A 24,663-nucleotide genomic window follows, 5' to 3' on the forward strand; every position below is an offset into this window, starting at 1 on the left:
AGCGCATGTTATCCCCTCTTCCTGCCCGGCCTTCCCAGCGCTGGCTTTGCTGGTGCAGCACGTGAGGGGCCAGGCTGGGTGGGGGCTGTTTGCTGGACTCCCCTTTCTCATTTCACCTTCAGTGTTCACAGCAGTGGCCGCAAGAGACCTTGGTCCCTGCAGCTGTGAGCATGGAAGGTATTTGCGAACCTGCCTCAGAGGGACCAGCCCTGAGGGCTGCACCCCTCTGCCCTGAAACAGCCAATGGATGGACACTGTGGGGTGAGCCCTGTGTGCATCGTAGGACTGTCACCTCCTGTTCAGGGCTGGGAAACAGCCACTGTTCCAGGGAATTATGCTGACTCCCAGGTGGTGGTCTTTGTGAACCGAAATGTACTTCGTGGAAAAAGAACCTACAGCATGTCAGTCCCATTTGTGTCTTAACTTCTCCATCCCTAATGTGAAGCTTGATGTGAGGACTTGCTTTAAATCCAAGTCCAGAGAAAGGGCTGGTGGGTGTAACTGTAAAACCTCCCAGCTTAGGGCACGACCTCCCAGCTTAGGGCACGACCTCCCAGTGTAGGGCACGTCCTCTCAGTGCGGGGCACAACTTCCAGTTTAGGGCATGACCTCCTCGTGTAGGGCATGACCTCCCAGCATAGGGCATGACCTCCCCGTGTAGGGCACGACCTCCCAGTGCAGGAAATGACCTCCCAGCATAGGGCATGACGTCCCAGTGCAGGGCCCGACTCCCGGGTTGGACCAGAGCAGGCACTGCCTTCACTCTAGGATGTTTCCCATCTGTGATTCTGGGTGCTGTTTCCTACAACCCGTTACACATACACACAGATCCTTTTAGTCTTTCTTCTCATGTAGGGACCTAAATACTTCTGGGCAAAGAAGTGGACATCAATCACTGTTTATTAGTCTCTAGGGAATGTGATGGGAGAAAGTCAGTCCCTGGGGTCTGACCAGCTCTGCAGACATGGCTGGGATCTACTGCCTGGCCGGCTCCGCTGAGGGCCTCCTCCCCGTCTGACGTCCTTTAGGGGAGCACCGCAGGAACCGGGCCAGCAGCCTGGGCACCCTGCTCCATGGACCCCTTCACCAGGGGCCGCTGTAACCAAGCACCTGGGCTCCAGCCCTGCTGCTCTTGTCCCTGCTCTGAGACTCAGATATCCCTGAAGTGGCCGCTCAGTCCCCTGATAAGCCTATCAGCTCCCAGGTGCTGATTAGCTGTCTAGAACCAGCAGGACAAGGAGCCTTTCCCAAAGTGGCTGCTGAAACCCTTCTTTTCTTTTTTTTCTTTTCTTTTGAAGGATCTTGTTGTGTCACCCCGGCTGGATGGGGAGTAGTGACAGGATCACAGCTCACTGTAACCTCCATCTCCTGGGCTCAAGCGATCCTCCCACCTCAGCCTCCCAAAGCACTGGGGTTACAGCGTGAGCCGCCACACGGCCCACAACCCTCCTTATGTGCACATCCCCAAGATAGGAAAAAACTCAAGAAGGAGCCAATGCTATTTTTTTTTTTTTTTTTTTTTTTTCAGAATAGGTAGGAGCAGAGCGTGTGCACCACGACCAGCAAATTTGGGAAGCGGTAGGGAGAGAGGAACAGGTGGAGCCACGTGGCTGATCAACAAAGGCCTCCGAAGCCTTCTCCATTTGCCTCCCTCCCGGTGCTGGTGCACAGAGGAGACCTGCGCCAAGGCAGGGCCTCCATCCCGGGCTAGGGAGCACTACAGGGAGCTGTGAGGTGTGGGGAAGAGGGGGTGGGTGCAGCCCAGCCTGGCACAGACCCCTAGGCCTTCTGACAGCTGGATTTCACCAAGGTCATTGAATCCTCCCAGGGAACACTGTAGATCTCAAAAGAGCAGAGCCTTTCCTATAAAAGGGAAGAGAGAGGGGTAATCAGTGCAGGTTACAGTTGAAAGGGAAGATGCCCAGCCATGGGATGTCAGGGTGGCGGTGAGCAAGCTTGAGGGTGAGACACTCGGCCCCCACCCACACCTGCCGAGTCCCAGGACTTGCAGCCTGACTGTGCAGTGACTGCTCCTTGGTCCTCCAGGGCTCCAAGAGCACCAGCTGGCGTCGTGTCCCCCACCTGGCCCACGGGACCCCCCACCGTCCTGCCCCAGCACAGCCCTGGAAGGAGCAGCCTGTGCAAGGCCACAGGAGCCCAGAGGGTGGCGGTGGGGGAGGCAGCTCGCTGCCCCCACGCTCCCTCCACCTCCAGCCACTGGGCCAGCACTAAGAGGGCCCAGAGGGAAGACCCCAGGAGAAGGGCACTTCCCTGAAAGAGCTGGGGCATGGGGAGTGGGTGACAAGGGGAGTGTGGCTCTCTCCAGGGCAGAGACCTCACAAGAACCAGCCAGGTCCTAGAATCCACTAATGTTGGGTGAGTGGGTGCAGCCTTGGAGGGCTTGGGCCACTTACAGGCCTCTGATTTCCTCTAATCTGCTCAGGGTGGCCGTGGCTGAGGGCAGGTGGCTGAGGCTGGCACTGAACAAAGCCCTTCTCCCTCTCTCGCACCCACCTCTGAGGCTGGTTCCTCCAGCACAGCAGGCAGCACCCCGCAACAGGCAGCGTTGTGCTCTCAGTACCCCCATTCCCAAGCTAATGCCCTCGGAGCAATTCCAACTAGCCATGTGCACACAGCCCCCCACTCCTCCCCATGTGCACAGAGGTGTGCATCTATGTAAACTCACACGCACCCCTCCCCCACAGGCATCTGTGCATGAGCCCCACACTCCCCCACAGGTGCTCACACACACACTCCCATGCACCTCCTCACACACATCCCAACATGTGCACATGGACACGCGTGCATTTCCCCACACTCCCTGTGCTGGGCAAACACTCACGGACACACTCACCTCCGCGTGTACACACACACCCTCCTGAACACGTGCAGGATCACAGGAACACACACGTCCCCCTTTGCAGGGCATTACGGGCCCCTGACCCGCATCAGGCACATACCCTCTTCGATGTGGCTGCTCCTGGAAGGGACAGTTGTCCAAGTTGGGCTGGGACTTGGTACATGTGGTCCGGCCGATCTCCATGTACAAGGAGTAGAGCAACCCAGCCACGACCTACACGTGTGCAAGAGCAGGCGTCAGTTTTACACACACAGGTAGTTCGCTGTTGCTGAGTTACTGCCTGTGCCCAGGGCTTCACGCCTGCATTCCTGAGCTGCCACACTGTCACCTGCAGGCCATACAAGCCACCTGCTCCTCCCAGCTGGCAGGGGTGCTGTACCCCAGGTGTTCCCTTCTAACTTATTTTCTCTGAGCAACTCCACCGAGGTGTCACATGCAGCAGGAAAGTGGAAGTGGAAGCCGGGGACCAACGCCCTCACTGCACTCAGGAAGGGCAGGCGCAGCTCCGGGCAGCCAGCCCGGCTGGGGCCAACAATCGGTGCCTGCACCGGGAGCACAGGCGTGGTCTAAGCACTAGTGAGGCCTCCGTGGCGGAGCAAGGGTTCATCACACCCTGCTCACTGCGGCCCAGAGGCGGGGAGCGCTGATCCGTTCTAGCAGGGCTGTCATCCGACGATGCAGTCTCAGCTGACTTGCAGCCACCGGCGAACAGCCCGACAGAATCCCACCGTCTCTGTTTTCCCCAGATCTGTGTATTCCCTCGTTGGTCAGTCGGAAATGAGATGCTTCGCACACATGGAGGTTTTAGGCCAGTTAGAGACTGCTCTCGAATGCCCCTGTTTTAAGTGTGACTTGCTGGCAATATTTCTCAAGCGCGTTGTACACCTGCATGATTTACATTTAGATTACAGAACAGAGCTGACTCCTGTCCCTGCACAGGGCCTCCCCCAGACACACCTTGTCAGAACTGTGGAGCAGCACGCGATGAGGGGCTCTGGGATCAGGGCTCTAGACCTTGCCCTGTGGATCCGTGATTCCTCCGGTATCAGTCTGCCCATCTGTCAAATGGGCTTCCAGGACCAATGAGCTACAGGGTCTTGTGCTTCACTCCAAGTTAGAGTAGAGCCATCCAGGAGAGGCGCGGGCCAGCAGAGACCGCAGCACCGAGGGTCCACCTCATGTTGAAGGGATAGGACAGCAGCTGAGCATGCAGGAGGAGAAGCGGGGCTGTCTGGACTCACTGAATTTTTGAGAGTAGGTGGGAGGATGTCTACACGCTGGCGTGCCATGCCACCCTGTGCTGCTCTGTCCCTCTGGGCAGCTGTGCAATGGGTGCAGGGCAAGCTCAGGCCCAGCAGCCCTCCCTGACGCCCCCTGCTGACCCCTTCTCCATGCTGACTGCCCTCCTCCTCTGCCAGAGTCTAGCTGCGCCCAGGCTGCGGCTGGCAGGGGCAGGGTTCAGGCGTGGTCCTCTGCACCCCAGCAGGGACTCAGCTGCCCGTGGCTGTGGGTGGTGGTCTGCCGGGCTCAGGGTGAAGGACGCTCACCCTAGGGGCTGCTCCCAAGGCCATGACTTTTGGAGGGAGTATGTACCTTCAGGACCAGGAGACCAGGCTTCCCGAGTGGCACCTGCTGAGGGACCCAGGGAGGAGGACATACCTCCTGTGTGCGCACAGTATGACCTGAATCTAACCTTGAGGGGGCAGCAGGTTCAGCTACCGTCTCTAAACCACAAGTGGCCGGACGCCAGGAAAATGCCAAGGACAGGAAACAGACTGGCTGCTGAAGCGTGAGGGCGGCTGCAGGTTAGAGGAGGCTGAGGAGACAGGGCAGGGGCTGCGATGAGAGCCTGGGTGTGTCCCCGGGTGTAAAGGCCGTCAGTGGGACAGTCAGGGAAATCTGAATAAGCCTGAGCATGAGATAATTGAATGTGCCTGTGCTGATTTGCTGGTAATGCTCTCTGTGGGGGCAAAGCCAGCCGGGACTCAGGACCCCGTGGGGAGGGGGCAGCACGCACCTGCTGGCAGGCGTTCACCACCTGCCGCACTTGGCTGTGGTGTCGTCCTCATCATTCTCCTCACTGTATTTGCCGATGGCAAAGTCCAGTGCCCGCTGCACCCCCTCATCATTGACATCTGCTTCCTCAATGCCACCCAGCCGTTTGGAGCTCTTGGCCAGGGTCACGGCCAGGATGGCCAGCAGGAGGAGTGTGGCACTCAGGGGACTGGCCATGGCCTGCTCAGATGCACAGCGAGGAGCTGGGGCTTCAGAGGAGCTGCCGGTGTGGTCCTGAGGCCTCAGCCCCTTCCTGCAGGCTGCGGTCCTTTTACCCTGCTGGGGCCTCCCCGCCCCACCGGAGACCTGGCTTGCTTCTCCTCTTCCTCCTCCATCTCCCCTCCTTCCTGCTCCTGCCCTCACTCCCTCCACTCCCCCAGTCCTGCCCCTCCTCCCCAGTGCTCCCAAGCAAGTGTCACTGTGGTCTCCAGAGAGGTGACAGTGAAAGCAACATGACCTCCTCACTATTTCCCCAAGAAAAAGGTAAAAGAGAAATGTTGGCTTCCTGAATTTGTTCCAGGTCGGGGTCATCTCTGAGCACTTGGTCAAGGTGTGGGAGCCCTCAGGGCAGAATGTGACTTCAAAGGATTCCGGAAAACCCAGCCCACATCCTGTTCTGAACTTGTTTACCAAACATAAGGAAATTAACATCCGGGTTCTCCTCTCATGGGTTTGGTATCATTCAATAAACAAACCTTTTTCTAGCTTCTCCCCGGGACAAGGGGTCTAGGGCCTGGAGACTGAGCCCTGGGCTTGACACTGCAGAGCTGCTGCACAGTAGCGATGTGACACGCAGCCAGGAGCAGTTTTAAGTTCTCTAGTAGACACATTCAAAAAGTAAAAGTAAACAGGTGACAGTAATTTTGATAATGTTTTTGTTTAACCTAAGATATCCAAAATGTTATTTCTAATTCCAGGAACAATTGTTAATAAGATAATTTACTATAAACATTTGAATGCAGATGTCTTTTTTATAGAATGTCTTTTGTTCTTTTGGGTAGAGATGCCCAATAATGGGATTGCTGGATCAAATGGTAGGTCTCCTTGTATCTCTTTGAGATATCTCCATATTGCTTTCCACAGAGGTTGCACTAGTTTGCAGTCCCACCAGCAGTGTATGAGTGTTCCTGTCTCTCTGCATCCACGCCAACATTTATTGTTTTGGGACTTTTTGATAAAGGCCATTCTCACTGGAGTTAAGTGATATCTCATTGTGGTTTTGATTTGCATTTTCCTGATGATTAGAGATTTTGAGAATGTTTATAGCAGCACAATTCACAATTGCAAAGATGTGGAAACAACCCAAGTGCCCATCAATACATGAGTGAATTGATAAAATGCGGTATATGTATACCATGGAGTTCTATTCAGGCACAAAAAATAATAGTGATATAGCTAGCACCTTTTATATTATCCAGGATAGAGCTGGAACCCATTCTACTAAGTGAAGTATCCCAAGAAAGGAAAAATAAGCATCACATGTGTTGCACCTAAGAAATACTGATTTATGGAAATGTCCCCTGTGATATTAGAGACAGAAATCATTTCAGGAGTTTTGCAGGGCTTTGCCCTGAAGGAATATGTGAACATGTTAGTTCGCATAGCAAAAGCTGCCTGGCCTCAGGAGGGTGTCTCAGTGGTCAGTAGCAGCTGCTTTCCAAGGTGAGGCTGCGGTCTCAGGCCTGTGGTCCTAGCCTGCTTTGCAGGTTTGCATGGAGCCAGGGGATGGGGAGCTGATCAAACAGACGTGCTGCCCGAGACAGAGACCTATGGCTAGAGCAATTAGCCTAAGTGACAGCTCTTGCTTGACTTCTGAAGAATCTGTCACAATACACAATAAGTAGATAAAATATGGAGCCACTATGTCTCTGTTTAACTTTGCTGCTAAAATAATAATTTTGTCTTAGAACTTAGAAGTTTGTCCTAAAAAGATTTTGTAACCGTTTGTTCACATGGATAGAGTTAATTAAGGGACCTATAGAAGCCTTTTGGGAGACTCTGAACCTAAAACAAACTACCTGTTATTATGTAAATCTGTGACCCCTGGCAACTGATCACTGTACCTATAAATACTGATGTAAACTTCAGTCTTCCCCTCAAAATTCACGGGGATATTTTGGGGTCCCCCAGCACCCTCCTTTTTCTATATTCATAAATCTATTCTTTATAAACTATATTTTTGCCTCTGTGTATTGTTTTATTTCTATTTTCTATTTCCTACTATTTTTTCACCCTTTGCGATGACCCCTGCCTGAGTGACCTGATTCTTTGCTGGGAGAGTAGCTGACTCCCCACACACATGTACTCACCATCAAATTGGTTTTAGCTGATCAACCCCTAAGTGCACATAGAGTAGTAACATTCACCGGGCGTTGGGCAGGTGGGAGGGGGGAGGAGGGCATGGGTATACACACACGTAATGGGTGCAGTGTGCACCGCCTGGGGGATGGAACGCTTGAAGCTCTGACCTGGGTGGGGCAAGGGCAATGCATGTAACCTAAACATTTGTACCCCCATAATACGCTGAAATAAAAAAGAAAAAAATAATTCTAGACTTCTTTAATTCTCTATATGTGATAGACATATCCTTCATTTTTCCTCTACCCACTAGTCAATGAAATAAATGAGATGAAGCCTCCTTAATCAAACTTCAAAAAAAAAAAAAAAGATAATTTACATTCTTCTGGGTGTTGGGTGTCTGCACTATGTCTTTGGAATTTCGTGTATATCTTTTACACTTGGAGCATAGGTCAATTTGGACTGGCCCCATTTTGAGCACTCGATGGCCACATGTGGCTGGTGGCTGTGGTATTGCACAGCCCAGCTTTAGAGTGTGGGGTGGGGAGCAATGGGGGACAGTGATTAATAATTAAGATCAGGGAATTATAGATGCTCCGTTGGAAGTGAAATAGAAGGGGGACAGAAAGAGATGGTGCCACAGACACTGGTCAGTCAAGGAGGTCTCTATGAGACCTGGAAGGACAAGAGTTCTGCCTGGATCAGGGAATCAGAGCTCCAGGCAGAGGGCACAGCCAGTGCCAAGGCCCTGAGGTGGGGCTGGGCGTTCCTCTTCTGGAAGGGGGGGATGTGTCCTGCAACCTCACAGTACACTGTGGGTGGGTTGGGCTGGAAGGGTGCAGGGAGACCCCCAGCAGACAGTAGGGGGTAATAAGGGGAGCCCACAGCCCAGGGATGAGCACACAGGCCACTCTCACTTCTCCCCCCTGGGAGCCAGGCTGCCAGCCCTGGTCCTCTGTGCACTGCTTGGAAAACTCACCTGTATTTTAAAAAATCACCTTGTATTAAGTATAATTTACATACAACAAAATGTCTCATGTTATGTGTCCAGACTGAGGATTTTTAGTTCATGCATACCCCAGTGTTGCCACTCTGCCAAGATCTAGAACATGTGCATTGCCCAGCACACTGTCCTCCTGCCCCTGAAGTCGACCCTCATGCCCACCCTGGCCCTGGTAACCCACCCATCCTGCCCTGTAGACTTGCTTCCTTGCCTGTCCCTGCTCTTCCATGAGTGGAATCCTGCAGTGTGAGCGCGGGTGGGTCTGGCCTCCGCTGCTCAGCGTGGCTTTTGAGCTTCCCCGGTGGTTTCATGAACGTGTTCGCTGCTTCTCTCTCCCCAGACTAAGAGGACCTGCTCAGCTGGGCACCCTGTGGGCTAACAAAGCCCCCCGCTCAGGATGGTGTGGTTGGGTTTGAATATGGCCCAGGAGTGGAGAGGGTGTAAGGGTGTTCTGAGCAGAGAGCTGGCTCCTTTGTTCCCTCAACCCTGCATGAAGGTGACCCTGTGGCAGTGATGAAGGCTGAAGGCAGCAGGCTTTGCCAGAAACATCTGCTTGAAGGGCAGCCAGAAGGACTCCCCTGGGAGTGGTGGGAGCGATGGCCGGGCAGAGGGAGCGATGGCCGGGCAGCGTGAGCCCAGCTCTGCTGTGATCGTGGGGTCAGGCGATGAGTGGGGCTGGAACAGCGGGAATCCAGCAGGCGGGAGGCACATGACTGATGAGTGTTCATGTTCAGCATTAGGAGAGGGGACCCTGTGGTCCGAGGCCTGGGGACCATCTAACTCACTGTGAGTCAGGAGCCCCACTGGATACGCCAGGTGTCCAGGGATGGCGTTTGCTGCTCCCTGAGGGAGAGGAGGCCTTCACACAGGCTGCACCTGATGCTTTCCTAGTTAGAGAGCAGAGAGATCAAGATGCACAGAGCAGGGAAAGAGAGGGTGGCCCCCTGGCCAGATGCTTCTGGCAGAAAGATCACCTCCCAAGGGTGGGAGTTGGCTCTCCACTGTGGCCCCACCTTTCTTGGGCTATTGGGGTTCCAGTCTTAGGAGGGAATGTTGTACAGAGCGCAAGCTGAAATGCAAGGAGTCCTCCTGTCTTTTGTCACTAAGAAGGAGGTGCGGGTCACCCAAATAGCCGGATCATACAGTGGGTATGAGTGTGCTGGAGGGGTAACTGGCATGCTAACATGTGCTGCTGTATGGGATGAATCTACCTGTTGTCAACCTCTGTTAGGATGCTGGCACATGCCGCAGGAAGTGTCAGCTATCTGGGTATAGAGGTATCTCTAATCCCTGTAGAATAGATACCAGTATAGGACACTCCCAGGAGCTACCAGAGCCACATCCACTGTGGTATGATAAGAAGTGTAAGGTTAGGATAGGCTGGACAGCTGCTCCAGCTGTTTGGGTGGCCTTGGGCAAATGTTTTGTTTCACTGCATGGAACACATCTGGAGAGGTAGCTGCTTGGTAAACAGTAGTGTCAGGGGTCACAACCAGCAGAGATTAGCGGGCTTCAGCAGTGATGTTCATGCATGGTTTCAAATGATGGAGCAGCCTGTTCCCTGACTCCTGTAGCCTACAGCTTCAAGGACAAGATGGCAGGGACCCAGACAGAAACAATGGACCCAGGAGAGCCCTCCAACACCCATGCACTCTGGAGAACCCTGCTGCTCAGGAGGGGAGCACGTTTCCCTTCTGGTGGGTAAAGACAGAAAAAAACATGTTCTCTGGGCTGTGTGTGACTGTTGGTCTCGTGATCTAAAATGGCAGTGAGAAATTAGGTGAGGGAGTGACAGAAGTTCCCTATAATAAATAAGCAGTAATAAGTTAATGCTAAACAATACTATCATAAGTAAATGAACGAGTACATAAAACATCACCTGAAGTTGCAAGTGATCAGATCAAGTTGGCTAAGAGTTGAGAATCTGAACATTCAGGTTTTGAGCAATTAACATTTGGGCTGTCTACTGTAGTAGCTTAGACTGAGCAAATCTCAGGTTTTGGTGGCATGTAGAAATGGAAAGATCAGGTGCCTCCCTTTATTGAATGCCTGGAGTTCTCTGGGGTCGCGCTCTGTAGCCCCTTACACACACCCTCCCACCTTTCTGCTTCCCCCGCCTCCCTACCCCTCACTATGGGAACACAGGGGTGCTTCTACACCATGTGCCAACATTATTAAAGGATTTAGGCTCTGGTAGGGGTTGGGGCCATATCATCATGAAACTGGGATCCTCACAGCAAAACCTGCTGGCAGCCCATGTAGGAGGGGGTGAGAGTGCAGCGCCCAGTATCTGAGATCTGATTGTTCTGCACTTCATGGGGGAAAAGAGAATCCTTTTGGAAGTTTCTGCTCAGGGTCCAACATGTAAACAGCCCTCATTGGTCTGTATTGCAAGCTACCATTTATTTTCACAAGTAGTGCATTTAGCAGAGCAGGGCCACTGACAAAAGAAGCACAGCCTGGTGGAGGGGACAATGAGAGGACTCTCGGGTGCTCCTCCTGTCTCCCTGGGTCTCAGCTGCAGGAGCCCTGGCCACGAGGAAACAGGTGGCTCTGAGTAGGGTTGAACAATGCCCTTGGCACCTCTGGGTGGTCAGACTTTCCTTTCCAAATCTACATTGTGGTCATGGCTATGACTTCCCTGTCAGTGTCTGCGCAAACTTAAGTTTTATTTCCTTTGGCAAAGTACAGGGACTGGGAGAGTGTTTCCTGCTCCTGCCTGGGATCACACCAAACTGCCTCACTGAATACAGGAGCTGGAGCCTGAGGCCATCGGGGCAGTCCTGCCCTCGCATGTGGCCCTGCCTCCGCCTCCTTCCAGGCCTAGAGGAGCAGGATCCAGTGGCAAAGACTCTCCTTTGCTGCACCTCAGTGGGGGTCCTCTGAGCCTTGTTCTCCACTAGGACCTGAAATTTGCACCGTCCTGTCTTTACAGGGCTGCTGTGTTGCCCCGTTTGGGGAAAGAGTCTTGTTAGGTCCGTGTGGCTAGAATCCCCCCACCCGTGAGAGCAGGTTACCCTCACCCTCTGATCAAGTTCCTCATTCCCCACCTTTGATGCCTATGTCCCTGGCCTGCCTTTAACAAGAATCCTTCCTGTTTCATCAGTTTAACCAGAAACCTCTACCTTTGATGTCTCTGCATAGCAATTTTTAGCCATGACCGCTCCTCTACCTGCCCCTTGGCTATAAACTCCACTCATCCTTGTATTTGGCATTGAGCTCAATGTCTCTCTTAAGACAATAGTGTTGACCACTAATAGTCTTGAACCATCTCAACCAAGCTCAGGATTCAAACAGTGAAGCTCTGCATCCAACTGCCCATGGATATTGTCCCTGGACGTCCTGCAGGCACCACCAATTCAGCAGGTCCAATGCTACGATCATTACCACAGACTTGCCCCTCAATCTATGTCCCAATCTCAGTTAGTGGCACCACCATTCTCCATGGTTCTGACCAGAGACATCGGTGCTACCACTAGACATGTTATTCAATCTGACAGGGCCTCAGTTTCCTCATTTGTGAAAGAGGAATAGCAATGATTCCCAGTATCAATGATTCTTTACTGCAATAGGCAGTGTGTTAAGCAACTACATGATCTCACTGGAGTATGGAAAAGACATTTATTTTGCACATGTCTGCAGTTCAGCGGGGAGTCAGCTGGCCTGTGATGGGATTGTCTGGGCTGTCTCTGCTCTGAAGTTTTCATTCTTCTCCAGGGACCAACGACCCACATTTTCCATATGCTTTATGGCAATAGCAGAGGCACAGGAGGGGCCACTAACTTGAGCAAAAGCTTTTTAGGCCTTAGGTTACATCACATCTGCTAACATTCCATTGGCTAAAGGAAGCCACATGACCCGGACCAAAGTGATGTGGTGCAGAAGTGCACTCTGCCATGGAGGGTGGGGAACACAGAGAGAGTATTTTTGAATAAAAATCTAATGTGCCACAGTAGCATACCACCCAGCCTCACAGGGCTGTCAGCAATTTGAAAGGAAGTAATATTTGTGAAGGGCCTGGCACTTTTGTGAACAGTACCTGGTATTATCAATCAATCAGTCATTCAGTCTATCTATCTATCTACCATCTGCCCCATTCTTCCATCAATCTATTTATCAATCATCTATCCCAACTATCTACCTATCTTTCTATAATCTCTCAGAAATTCTTTGCCTAGGCTGACATCTAGAAGAGTTTTCCCAACATTTTCTTCTAGAATTATTATGGTTTCATGCTTTACATTTAAGTCCCTTATCGATCTTGAAATAATCCAACACGACCAAGTGGGCTTCATCCCAGGGATGTAAGGATGGTTCAATATACATAAATCAATAAATGTGATTCACCACATAAACAGAAGCAAAAACAAAGATCATAGGATCACCTCAATAGATGCAGAAAAAACATTTGAGAAAATTCAGCATGCTTTTGTCATAAAAACCCTCAACAAACTAGACATAGAAGGAACATATCTCAAAATTATAAAAGCCATAGATGACAAACCCACAGACAGTAGCATACTGAATGGTGAATGGCTGAAAGCATTCTCACTAAGAACTGGAACAAGACAAGTATGCCCACTGTCACCCCTTTTAGTCAACATATTTTTGGAAGTCCTAGCCAGAGAATTAGGCAAGAGAAAGAAATTAAGGGTTTCAAAATCAGGAAAAAGGAGGTCAAACTGTCACTTTTTGCAGACAATGTAAATATATAGAAAATTGTTTATAGAATATATAGATAATATTTATATATAGAAAACCCCAAACATTCCCCAAAGAGTCTCCTGGAATTTATAAATAAATTCAGCAAGCCCTCAGGTTACAAAATCAATGTACACAAATCAGTAGCATTCCTACACACCAATAACAGTTAAGTTGAAAGTCAAATCAAAGACTCAATACCATTCACAATTGCTACAAAGTAAATAAAATACCTAGAAATATACTTAACCAAAGAGGTGAAAGATTGCTACAAATAGAATTACTAAACACTCAGGAAAAAATTGCTGATGATACAAACAAGTAAAAGAAACATATCGTGCTCATGGATAAGTAGAATCAACTTTGTTAAAATGTCCATACTACCCAAAGTGAGTTACAGATTCAATGCAATCCCCATCAAAATACCAAGATCATATTTCACAGATGTAGAAAAACACTTCTATGCTTTGTGCAGAAATAGCAAAGGGTCAAAAATAGCCAAAGCAATCTTAAGCAAAAGGAACAAATCGGGAGGCATCACATCACCAGACTTCAATCTATACTACAAGGCTATAGTAACCAAACAGCATGGTATTGGCACAAAAACAGAGACATAGAGCAATGGAACAGAACAGAAAACCCAGATAGAAAACTGTCCACATACAGCCAGCTGATTTTGACAAACAGACAACAACATACACTGAGGAAAGAATCCCTAGTCAATAAATGGTGCTGAGAGAATTGGATAGCCATATGCAGAAGAATGAAACAGGTTCCATATCTCCCACCATTCACAAAACAGCAATTCTTAATCTAGAAGAACACCGATTACAGGAAACCACCATCTGCAGTCAATGGCATGGAGGGTGTCACAGGGGACAACAGAGCTCTGTCAGAGTTGGGTGGGGGGTTGGGAGGGAAGATGAGCCATTGGCCCTGAGAGAGGGAGGGCGTTTGAGGTGAACTCAAGAGGCAAGAGGCTCACAGAGTGGGCACTCACCTCCCAGTAATAGAGAGACGATATGCTGAAATATTAAATGTGAAGATCAAAGCACCAAAAAAAGAATCCTCAAAGGTGCCAAATAAAACACAAAGCTAAAGGGCAATTCCTGGGCCAGCAGCCACCTGTCCTGTAAATCCCACTCATGTTTGCAAAGTCTCTGTAGGTTGGACCAGCATCCTCCACTTGCCCACAGTGAACGGCAGAGGGCAGCCTTCACCAACCAATGACAAGCCCTTCTAAACCGCCTTTCATTCCATCCTTGCCATGTGGGCAGCATGTTCTGAAGGTGGCCCCTGGGGTTGGCATAGGGTCTGCCTTGAAGGAAGGAGCTTTGCCCACTACACACTCTCTGAGTGCTGTACCGGGTTCTGGAAAGCCCCTGCTGCTTGGCTCTCTCCTTCCTGCTCTGGGTTTCCTGGGCATGCAAGGCGTCACAGCTCAGAAAAAATGCCAGGAGATGGCAGCAGCCTCCTATTATTGCAGTTCCCCCCATCCTCTTCCCATCACTAGCAGAAATGCATGAAACTGGATCTCCCCAGGAAGGAGAGGAGGCCCAGAAAGGACCATCTGGGATGACAGGGACCTTCTCAAGGTGGGCGACTGATGTGTGGAAACCCCTGTGACCAAGTCAGATTTCTATCCCTTCTCCTCTCTCCCATTCTCTCTTCTCTCTCTCTTCTCCCCTCTCCCGTTTCTCAAGCCACCTCTCTCCTTCTCATTCATGGTCATCTCGGGGGGTCAGAGGCATAAATTTCAGGGAATATCTGCTTTTATTCCAGGGGTTAACATGAACCATGGTTTATTTATAATGGACACAGTTTCCCATTTAAGGTGAAGTGATTGAGGAAAAGACTCACCTCAGTTCTGATCTGGTGAGTCTGTAAACAGAGAAACCTCTTGACTAGCACCTGCGTAGGCCTGCTGCTTACACTCTGCTACAGTGGGCTTCAGCTTTCCACATCAATCATCATATTACCATCATCACCATCACTATCACCATTGTCAACACCATCTCCACCACCATCAGCACCACAATCACCACCATCACCAACACCACCCCCACCATCACCATCACTGTCACAACTATCAGCATCATCATCTCCACCATGACGCCCACCATCACCATCACCACCGTCACTGATGTCATCATCACCATCACCATCACCACCACTGCTAGACATCAGTAGTCTTCATTGGACATTGTGTTTTGACCTTAATTTACCTTATTTGATTACAGAACACCCTCATTCTATACTTTTATAGACAAAAAGGAGGTGGTGATTGGGTTTGTACCTTGACACAAGAGTGTAAGAACCTGCTTTCTGTTCTCACAATGATCTTGCAATCAATGAAAGAGAAGACTCATTTTATTCCTCAGCCCCCACCTTGCTGGCCCCTCCCTAGATAGGTCTGATCTGGACACTCACATCCTCACTGCTCTGCTGTCTCCACCCTCTGATTGTGTTTCCCTGGCTCCAAAGTGTGCAGAGAGCTGCATCCGCTGCACACAAAGCACAGGCATCTTGCCCTCCCTGGCTGTCACCTTGCTTTTGCCCCTCATGAAGCCTAGGCTCTAGAGACACTTGACTCCTTGACGGTGTGCACACACACACCTGTCCAGGCTCACATGTCTGTCCTCTGGAAAGGTCACCCGTACCTGCCCAGTCCACCCTGGATCTTTGCCTCCCCAAATCCTACCTGTTCCTCAAGTTCAGGTCTACATGAATGTTTTCTGTGAATCCCTCCCTGGCCCAAGCAGCTAGGGGTGAATCATTCTTTCTTAGTGTCCTACAGCACTTTTGTGTTCACCAGAGGCATTTATCATTCTCCACATAGAGTTTTCTTACTTGTGTGAATATTTCTGTCCTCCACCATGTCATGAGATCTGCCTCTCAGAGATCACTGAGGCAATCGCAAACAAAAGTAGCTGATTAAAATAATATCATAATACTTGATGATTTATTAGAGCCTCACAATAACTACTTAGGAAGAACCATTCCTGTCTCCACCTTACAGATGAGGAAACTGAGCCACAGAGAGGTTAGGGAAATATTTCAAAGTTACAGAGCTTGTAAAAGGAAGTAACAGGACTTTACCCCGTGCTCCATGCTCCATGCTCCTGCCATGAGGTTACGTGTCCCAGCAAACTGCAGTCTTCACATCTTTTGGACATTTGAGAGATCCTTTGGTTGGCCACAGTTAAGCAGCTTTTGAGCTGGAGCTCAGAGGATGGGACCCTTTAAAACTCCAGTGTCATCACCTTGTCATATGGAAATTGACACTGATTAACCCTCTTGCATCTTGGCACACACTCTGTTCTTTGGAATTGCCTTCCCCTATGCCACCTCATTGATTCTCTTCATCTATTGTCATTCTATAGCTATTTCCTCCTCCATAAAGGTGATTATCTAGATCGGGCTGCCCAGAAGCAGGCCCTGAGACAAAGTTGTACCTGCAAGTGGTTCGTTTGGCAGGTAGTCCCAGGAATCACTGCGGGAACACGGGGAAGAGAGACAGGGCAGGGAAGGAGATCAAGGCAGTGCATGTGAACTCTCAGACTCCTGCTGTGAGTAACCGGGGCTCATTTCTACTGAGAACGGCTGTGATATTATGCAGAATATATCTGCTGGTATCAGTCATTGATTGAAAGATGCTGCTGGGAGCATTAGTTCTCAAGCACTTACCTGAACCACTTACACAGGTAAATCAAAAAGGATACTGGCGATTGAAAGGTGGGCTGGTAGGTGTTGAGGTAGTGAGGACCACAGGATGTGGGTGGGCAGTTTGTGCTCTGGGGTGTGGTGCCCCTTCTCTGTGCCATCTGGTGCCCCAATCTTTTCTCTGATTTCTGTTTGTCTGTCTAGCACCCTGCCTTTCATACTAGACTGCACACTCATCAAGGGTCCAGGATTTGTTTCTTCTTCCTTGATTTCTCCAGCACCTGATGGAGTGTCTGGCACAGAATGAATACTCTATAAATACATCAGGAGTCACATTAGGACCATTTTATGACAAGTCTGAAAAACTCCCATAAATCATCAGTTAACAAGTTTTATTTATGGAGGATTACTCTTGAGAAATTAGAAGAGAAATGTATTTCTCAAAAAGTGTAGGAAGAAAAGAAATTGCTTTGTGTAAACTAGAAAATCACCCCTAGAATTGAAATGCATAAAAAGGAAATGGGAGAGATGAAAAATGTAATCAACAGCCTGGAGGACCAGAGGGAAAGCAAGGTAAATGTGAAATGGATCACAGGTGTTACAAAGCTCATTCTCTTCACTGAACAAGGAATCGGGTAAGAGGGGCAACCAGAAGCCACATGCTGGCATCGGGGCCAGTTCCAAGTGGGTTCAGGGCAAGATAAGTGTCTTGGCATCTTGGCCAACTTGGGGCTGAAAGGCAGGAAGAGTGTGAGTGTCCATCCAGGTGATACTGCACTGCATAAAGAAGGATAAAATGTTTTTTCCGTATATGTTTAAAAATGTTTACGATTCTACATTTCATCCTACTCCTATTACGTGGTCAGGGTGCCTATGTCTGAAGCAGAGAAAGGTGAACAGGGCTAAGGTGGGCTCTGAGTTCTGCTCTTGCTGGCCGGGCAGCCTGGTGCTGCCTGCAGAAGCTGCAGACGTCTACCTGGTGAGAGGTGGTGGGTATTTGTCATCATTAGGGCTGTCTTCTGAATATTTAGGTTCTGCTCATGAGCACAAGATAAGATTGCCCTTCCCCTTCCTGTGATTAGGTGTAGTCATGATGTGCTTTGGCCGATATAAAGGAAGAGGTGACATATGCCTCTTCTGGTGGCACTTTTAACAGCCAGTGGTTGCTGCCTGGTCTCCAGTGTTGTTGTGAGGGTGGCTTGTCCATCAGTCTGGGGCCCAGAATGAGCACAATATGGCTCAGTGTCCCCAACATACATGCAGTGCATCAGTGGGAATAGCAGGTCACAATAGGAGTGTCGTGTTGCTGTATTAGTCTCTGAGGTTGGGTTTGTTTGTTACCACAGCATAACTCAGCCCAACCCGACTGATGCAGCAGTCTGAAGAAGAGGAAAATGAGACTCAGAAAATTCAAGAAACTTTCCCAAGATTTTACATGGGGTGCCTCCATTGTGCTTCCCTAATAGGTGTATGTGCTCAGCTTTTGACAATCAGGATATAGACAAATTGAGAGTAGAAACTTTGATTCTTAACTGGAGAAGGAGAAAGAAACAAAAATGGAGAAGAAGAAGAGGCAAAAGACAAGTAAGGAAGAAAAGGAATGGAGTAGGAACCAACCACATGAGATCTTCATAAACCCCTTTCTTAAAGATTTTCTCCCTTTAAAAAAACTTTTTTTCGTTATCAGATAAAAGGCAAAAGTACTTCCATTAATTTTGTAGGACATCTCATGCTAATTTATATTTTGATGTAATTTGTCAGACAAATTCTGGTAGGGAATTAAAAGCATTTCTAGAGCACGGATGTTTTATCATAACTGGATGAAATAACTGTGAAACACTCACTGGGCTCCCTTTTCCCAAAAGAACCCTAGGGCTACAAATAGGAATACAATTTGTCACAGCATTTCAGAATGTCAGCAGTTCCCCTGTAATCGTTGTAATGGCCATGCTTGTCTGGCTGAGAGCTCCCACAAACTCAGGATGACCTACAACATATGGAAAGACAATTTGTGCCCTATGAGGGTGAGTTAGGGAACTGAGCTTACAGCAAACGCAGACAGAGCCCCAACACTCAGGGGTCCATATAGAGGACACAGTGAGCTTGTCCTGCTGACAACTTGGAACCCTCCACAGTCATGAAGAGAACCATCGAGTGCTTCTCTGAAAGTGCACTCAAAACCTCAGAATTTGTCTCACACACTGCCAATAAGATCTATGCAAATTGCAATGACATGTTTCACAGGCAACACCTTCTATAATGAAAAAGGTGACTTTGGGTTTATATAACTAGACACCAGCAATATCTGGCTCAGCTCAGACTGCAAACTAACTCACATAACTGAACTCCAGAGTCCTCTGGGTTTGTCTGATCCAGCATAGTGCCCTGCGATGGCAGCACTCAGGGTAGGTGCCTGGTGTGGCTGAGCAGGAAGGGTGGACTAGCAGTTTGCCAGGGCTGCTCTGACAAAGCACCACAGACTGGTGACTTAAACAACAAAACTATATTTTTTCACAGTTCTGGAGGCTAGAAGTCCAAGATCAAGGTGACAGCAGGACTAGTTTGTTCTGAGGGCTGAGGGTAGAGTCCGTTCCAGCCTCTCCTGTTGGCTTGTAGATGGCCATGTTCCCATCTTCTCGCTGTGGCCCTTCCTGCTGTCTTCCCTCTCTGTGTGTGTCTCTGTGTCTAAATTCCCCCTTTCTATGAGGGCGGTGGTCATATTGGTTTAGTGCCTTCCCTAATGACCTCATTTTAATTTAATTACTCCTTTAAGGACCCTGTCTCCATGTAAAGTGAAATCCTAAGGTACAGGGGATTAGGATTCATATAAGCAATTTGGTGTCGGTGCCAGGGGGGAACAGTTTAACCCATAACAGGTGGAAAGGACTTGGGGTGCACCTATCTGCTTTAAGTCTCAGCTATGTGTCACACTGATGGTGGGACCCTGAGCAAGTAATGTAACTTATGTCCCAAGTTTTAATTTCTAAAATAATCTAAAAATTTCTATTCATCTCAAATCAATTCAACACATGATCACTTTACAGAAAGATAATTTACCAAAAGTCCACACTTCCTTTCCCCCAAATCAGAGCATTTTGAAATTTTACTACTCTGGTTCTCTAAGCATCTTTTAGAGGTAGATACATAAATATGGCCCAACCTCTCCTAAACTTCAGATCTGTATTTCCAGCTCTTTGATGGTCATCTCCATGTAGCTGTCCACGGCTTCAATCAAATGAACTCGTCATCTCATGACAACATCATCCCTGCCAGGTGCTCAGGATGGGAGCAGCGTCACTCGGCTCCCACACTCAGTTGGCACATTCAGCCTCCAAGGTCTCTTGCGTGTTTTGGGCTCTGTCTCCTGGCCCAAGCCCCAGGCTCACTGCCGGAGTTTGCACATTCCCATTGCTCTGTGTGGAGGCATCCTGAGTCTTGGCTCCATTTCAGAAATTGTGTTGGACTTAATTAAAAAATAAAAGAAGTATAACAAACACTCGTGCACCTACAACAAAAATCAATGCACTTAGTGTGTGCTTAATTTTATAACATATTTCTAAAGTGATGGTACCATGTTCCACTGCCACCAACAATGTGTGGGAGCTCCAGTGGCTGCTGACCTCGCCTTAGGGGCTGTCCGTCCTTTCTGATTCCCCCTCTGCATCCAGAAATAACCATTGATAACATTTTATTGTCTATATATGTGTCAGCTTTTTACAGCAGGATTATGCTACACAGATTATTTCCTAAACATTTTTGCTTTTAATATCATCCCCCACACAGGACAGCGTTGCAGGGTTACTTCCGTCTGCTGGACCTGGGGCAACCATCTCAAAATATGTCAAAGGAATATATTTGGGGGTAAAATATTCTGATTTCCTTCAACCGTTATCTCCATGTTTTACCCTCCCAGCATTCCCACGTCATCCTTGTCTGGCTCTGTGACGTGGTGGTGCTGTGCCCTCTGCCAGGCACACAGTTCTGTCCTTCGAGATTCCCACAAGCTGCCTTCTCCCCTCCACCTTCCCAGCCTACCTGAAGCTCTTATCCATCTCCTTCATGACAGGAAAACAGTGAGCAAGGGGCTAAGGACATCCTCCAGTTGGAGGAACCATGGGGCAGCTAACAGGACAGGGAAGTCAGATGGGGGCAGTCTGGGGGAAAGGAGATTTCACACCCCAGGTTGGGTAGACCCCATGTCCTTCTTGCTTTGAGGCTGTGCAGCCATTCCCACAGGGTGGGGTAGGGGCAGAACACAGAAGGAACACAGAGTTCTTGATTGATCCTTTGCCCTTGCTTTTGCAGTCCCTGTTCTTTCTGGGGGTCTCACTTCATTGCCGTGTGCAGATTGTGCCTCTACATCTTAAAGTGAAACCCTGAAGAGCATATGGCTAAATCTTCAAAGCACAGTGAGGCCGAGCGAGACCTTAGGTCCATTTCTCAGGATTGAGGGGGCTGCGGAATGGCTCTCAGAGGGATTGGAGCTTTGTATTCAGAGGAGAAATCTCTCAAACATCTGAGTCTCTCAGGCGTGCAGAGAGCAGGCAGTGGCGGGATGACCCGGAGTCCTGTGCCTCCTTGTGCAGCACTGCATGTTTGCGGCTGCAGTGGCTGACCTCCTACCTCACCTGGGCCAGCAGCAGGCCAGGCAGGCTTGGGCCAGGAAAGACGACACTACAAAGAGCTACCAGGAAGCCAAACAATCTCCCAAGCCCAAAGGATGGCCACGGTCCCCTGGATGTCTGATTACTTGACCCTCTCTGATCCATTCCCCTCAAAGCTCAGAATGCTGCCTCCTAAGTATGGCTTTAAATATTTTGCGTCTCTGCTTACAGTTTCTGTAAGGCTACCACCCACGGCCTCACCAGTGTGGCTCACAGGCCCTGAAGTGCCCCTTCCAGCGTATTTCCTGAAGTGTGACTCCCCACCAGGGAGGCTCTGCAGTCTCCGCCATACTGTGCCCTGCCAGCCTCCTCCTTGTCCTTGGATCTCTTCTTCACTCATGCCCTAGTCTATAATTGTAGCACAGGTTGGATCACCTACAGGTAGCCCTCCTCCTTCCCACCACCATCCTCCCAGGCTGGGGCAGCTGCCCCCTTGGCGGTCCCTGGAATCGCAGCTGCCCACCCCCTGGCGATTGTTGCTGTCTGTGTGCAGACCCCCGGCACCCAGCACTGTGCCTGGTACAGGCCATGAGCTGACCACACAGGGAATAGTAAGATTTGTGTGCAGTGTTTATTTTGTATTATTACTACTTTATTTTAATTCTATAATATATTTTAATGTTAAGCACCACAAGTATTTTTCAATATTTTCTTAACGATTTCTGTTTATTCTTCTAAATGATTTTAGTGTCATAAAAATGATTAAAAAGTATTTTGAATGAAACACACATAAATCTATAGATTCATTTGAAACAAATTAGCACCTTATCTTATTTGTTCTTTCCATACACAAAAATTGTATTGTTCTAGTTATATAGTTCATTTCTCTCTTTGCTCTGTAAATTCTTATTCTTCATAAAGAAATTTCTGGTGTTTTTTAAAAAAATGTTTTGCTATGGCAAAATATAGATAACATGAAATTTGCCGTTGTAAATGTCCAGTCCTGTGACATTAAGTACATTACATTGCTGCACAACCATCACCATTCTTCAACTGTAGAACTCTGCATCATCTCAACTGAACTCTGTACCCACTAAACACTAACTCCCCACCCCCCAGCCCCAAGCCCTAGTCACCGCCATTCTACTTTCTGCCTCTATGAATTTGGCTACGGTAGGTACCTCACGTAAGTGGAATCACACAATATTTGTCCTTTTCTTGTCTGGCTTATTTCACTGAGCATATTGTTCTCAAGTTTCATCCATGTTCTAGCATGTGTCACAATTTCCTTCCTTTTGAATGCTAAATAATATTTTATTATATGGATGTACCTCATTTTGATGATCCATTTGTTTATTGATGGACACTTGAATTGCTTCCACCTCTTTGCTATTGTGAATAAGGTTGTTATGAACATAATTGCACAAAGCACTTATCTTTTTAAAAATGTTGCTGTGTCTTTTCTTGCTGCTAGAAGTAGGATTTTTGTCTTTATAAATTTTAATTAGTTTTGGCTAGTATGTAGGAAATCTATTGATGTTTGGATTTTTCCCATGGATTCAGTCATGTTGCCAAACACCTATATTGAGTCTCGAAATATTTAAGTTGAGTCTTCTGAGCTTTCTAGACATATGAGAAAATCTTCTATAAACACAGACAATCTTGTCGTTTTCTTTCTCACACTTTTAACTGACTCAGTTATACACTTGTTCACACTTGCAGAAGGTCATGTTTTATGTGTCTGCTTATTCCCAGGACTTAGCATCACACAAGGCACCTGAGAGTGGGTTAACAAGCACGTGCTGGGTAACTCTTTGTGCCTCACACTGGGGCGTGTGAGGCACTTCCTGGTGTCAGCAAGTTTATTGCCTTTTTGGTGTGCGTATTAGGATAGCCAACAATTATATAACAGCTTACAGCCCTCAAAGTCTCCTTTCAAAAACACTCTTTCATTTGTTTCTTAAGTGACCGTGTGCAGTAATAGTGATGATTCTTCCCATTATACAGATGAGGTAGCTGATCCTAACATTTTATATTTGCACCAGCAATGCATGAGTGACCGTTTCTACGCATCTTTGTCAGGACTTGGTATTGACATTATTTTTTATTTTAGTTGTTCTGATAAGTATGTAGTGATACCTCATTGCGGTTTTAATTGGCATTTTCCTACAGTTAAGGTGGTTGAGCATCTTTTCTTACACTTCTTTGACATCTGCATATCCACTTCTGTGAAACGTCTTTTCATGTCTTGTCCCTATTTTCTAATTTGTAATTGTTGTTTCTAATTTTCATAATTGTTGAGATTGAGAGTTCTTTATACATATTCTAGATACTAGTCCTTTGCAGGATATGTGGTTTGTTTGTCTTTTTCATCCTCTTATCAGGGTCATTCAAAAAACAAATATTTTTAATTTTTATGTAGTCAATTTTAATTTTATTTTGTAATTTTTAAAAATTAAAAAATTTTAAATTTACTTATTTTTCATTTTACAGATCTTTTTTATGTCATATTTTAAAAGTCTTTGATTTTCTCTGAATCCTAAAGATACATTTTTGTGGTTTCTATTTCCTAAAAGCTTTATTTATAGTTTTGTTTGTTGGTTAAGTCTGTGATCCATTTTGAGTTAATATTTTTTTAAGGTGTGAGGTGTAAATCAGGGTCTCTTTTTTCTTTCTTTTGTTCCTCTGTATGTCCAATTCCAGCATCATTTGTTGAAAAGGCTATTCTTTTATTGAATTGCTTTTGCACCTTTGTCAATAATCTGCTGGGCTTATTAGTATTGTCTCTTTCTGGGTTCTCTATCACGTTCCATTAATCTATGAGTCTGTTCCCCAGCCAATGCCACATAATCCTGGATACCTTAGCTATATAGTAGGTTTTAGTATTGGGTAGAATGATTCATCCCACTTCACTATTCTCTTTATTTCAGCATATTATGGGGGTACAAAAGATTAGGTTACATATATTTCCCTTGCCCGCCCCCACCCAAGTCAGAGCTTCAAGGGTGTCTATCCCCCAGACGGTGAGCATCGCACTCATTATGTATGTATACACTCATCCCCTCCCCACCTCATCTGTCTGACACCCAATTAATGTTATTCCTATATGTGCTCTTAGGTGTTGATCAGTGAAACCAGTTTGATGGTGAGTACATGCAGTGCTTATTTTTCCATTTTTGGGATACTTCACTTAGTAGAATGGGTTCCAGCTCTATCCAGGAAAATACAAGAGGTGCTATATCACCATTGTTTCTTATAGCTGAGTAGTACTCCATGGTATACATATACCACATTTTATTAATCCACTCATATATTGATGGGCACTTGGGTTGTTTCCACATCTTTGCAATTGTGAATTGTGCTGCTATAAACATTCAAGTGCAGATGTCCTTTTTATAGAATGTCTTTTGTTCTTTTGGGTAGATGCCCAGTAATGGGATTGCTGGATCAAATGGTAGGTCTGCTTGTATCTCTTTAAG

The sequence above is a fragment of the Eulemur rufifrons genome, chromosome 20 (genome assembly GCF_041146395.1).
Source record: "Eulemur rufifrons isolate Redbay chromosome 20, OSU_ERuf_1, whole genome shotgun sequence".
NCBI lineage: Eukaryota > Metazoa > Chordata > Mammalia > Primates > Lemuridae > Eulemur > Eulemur rufifrons.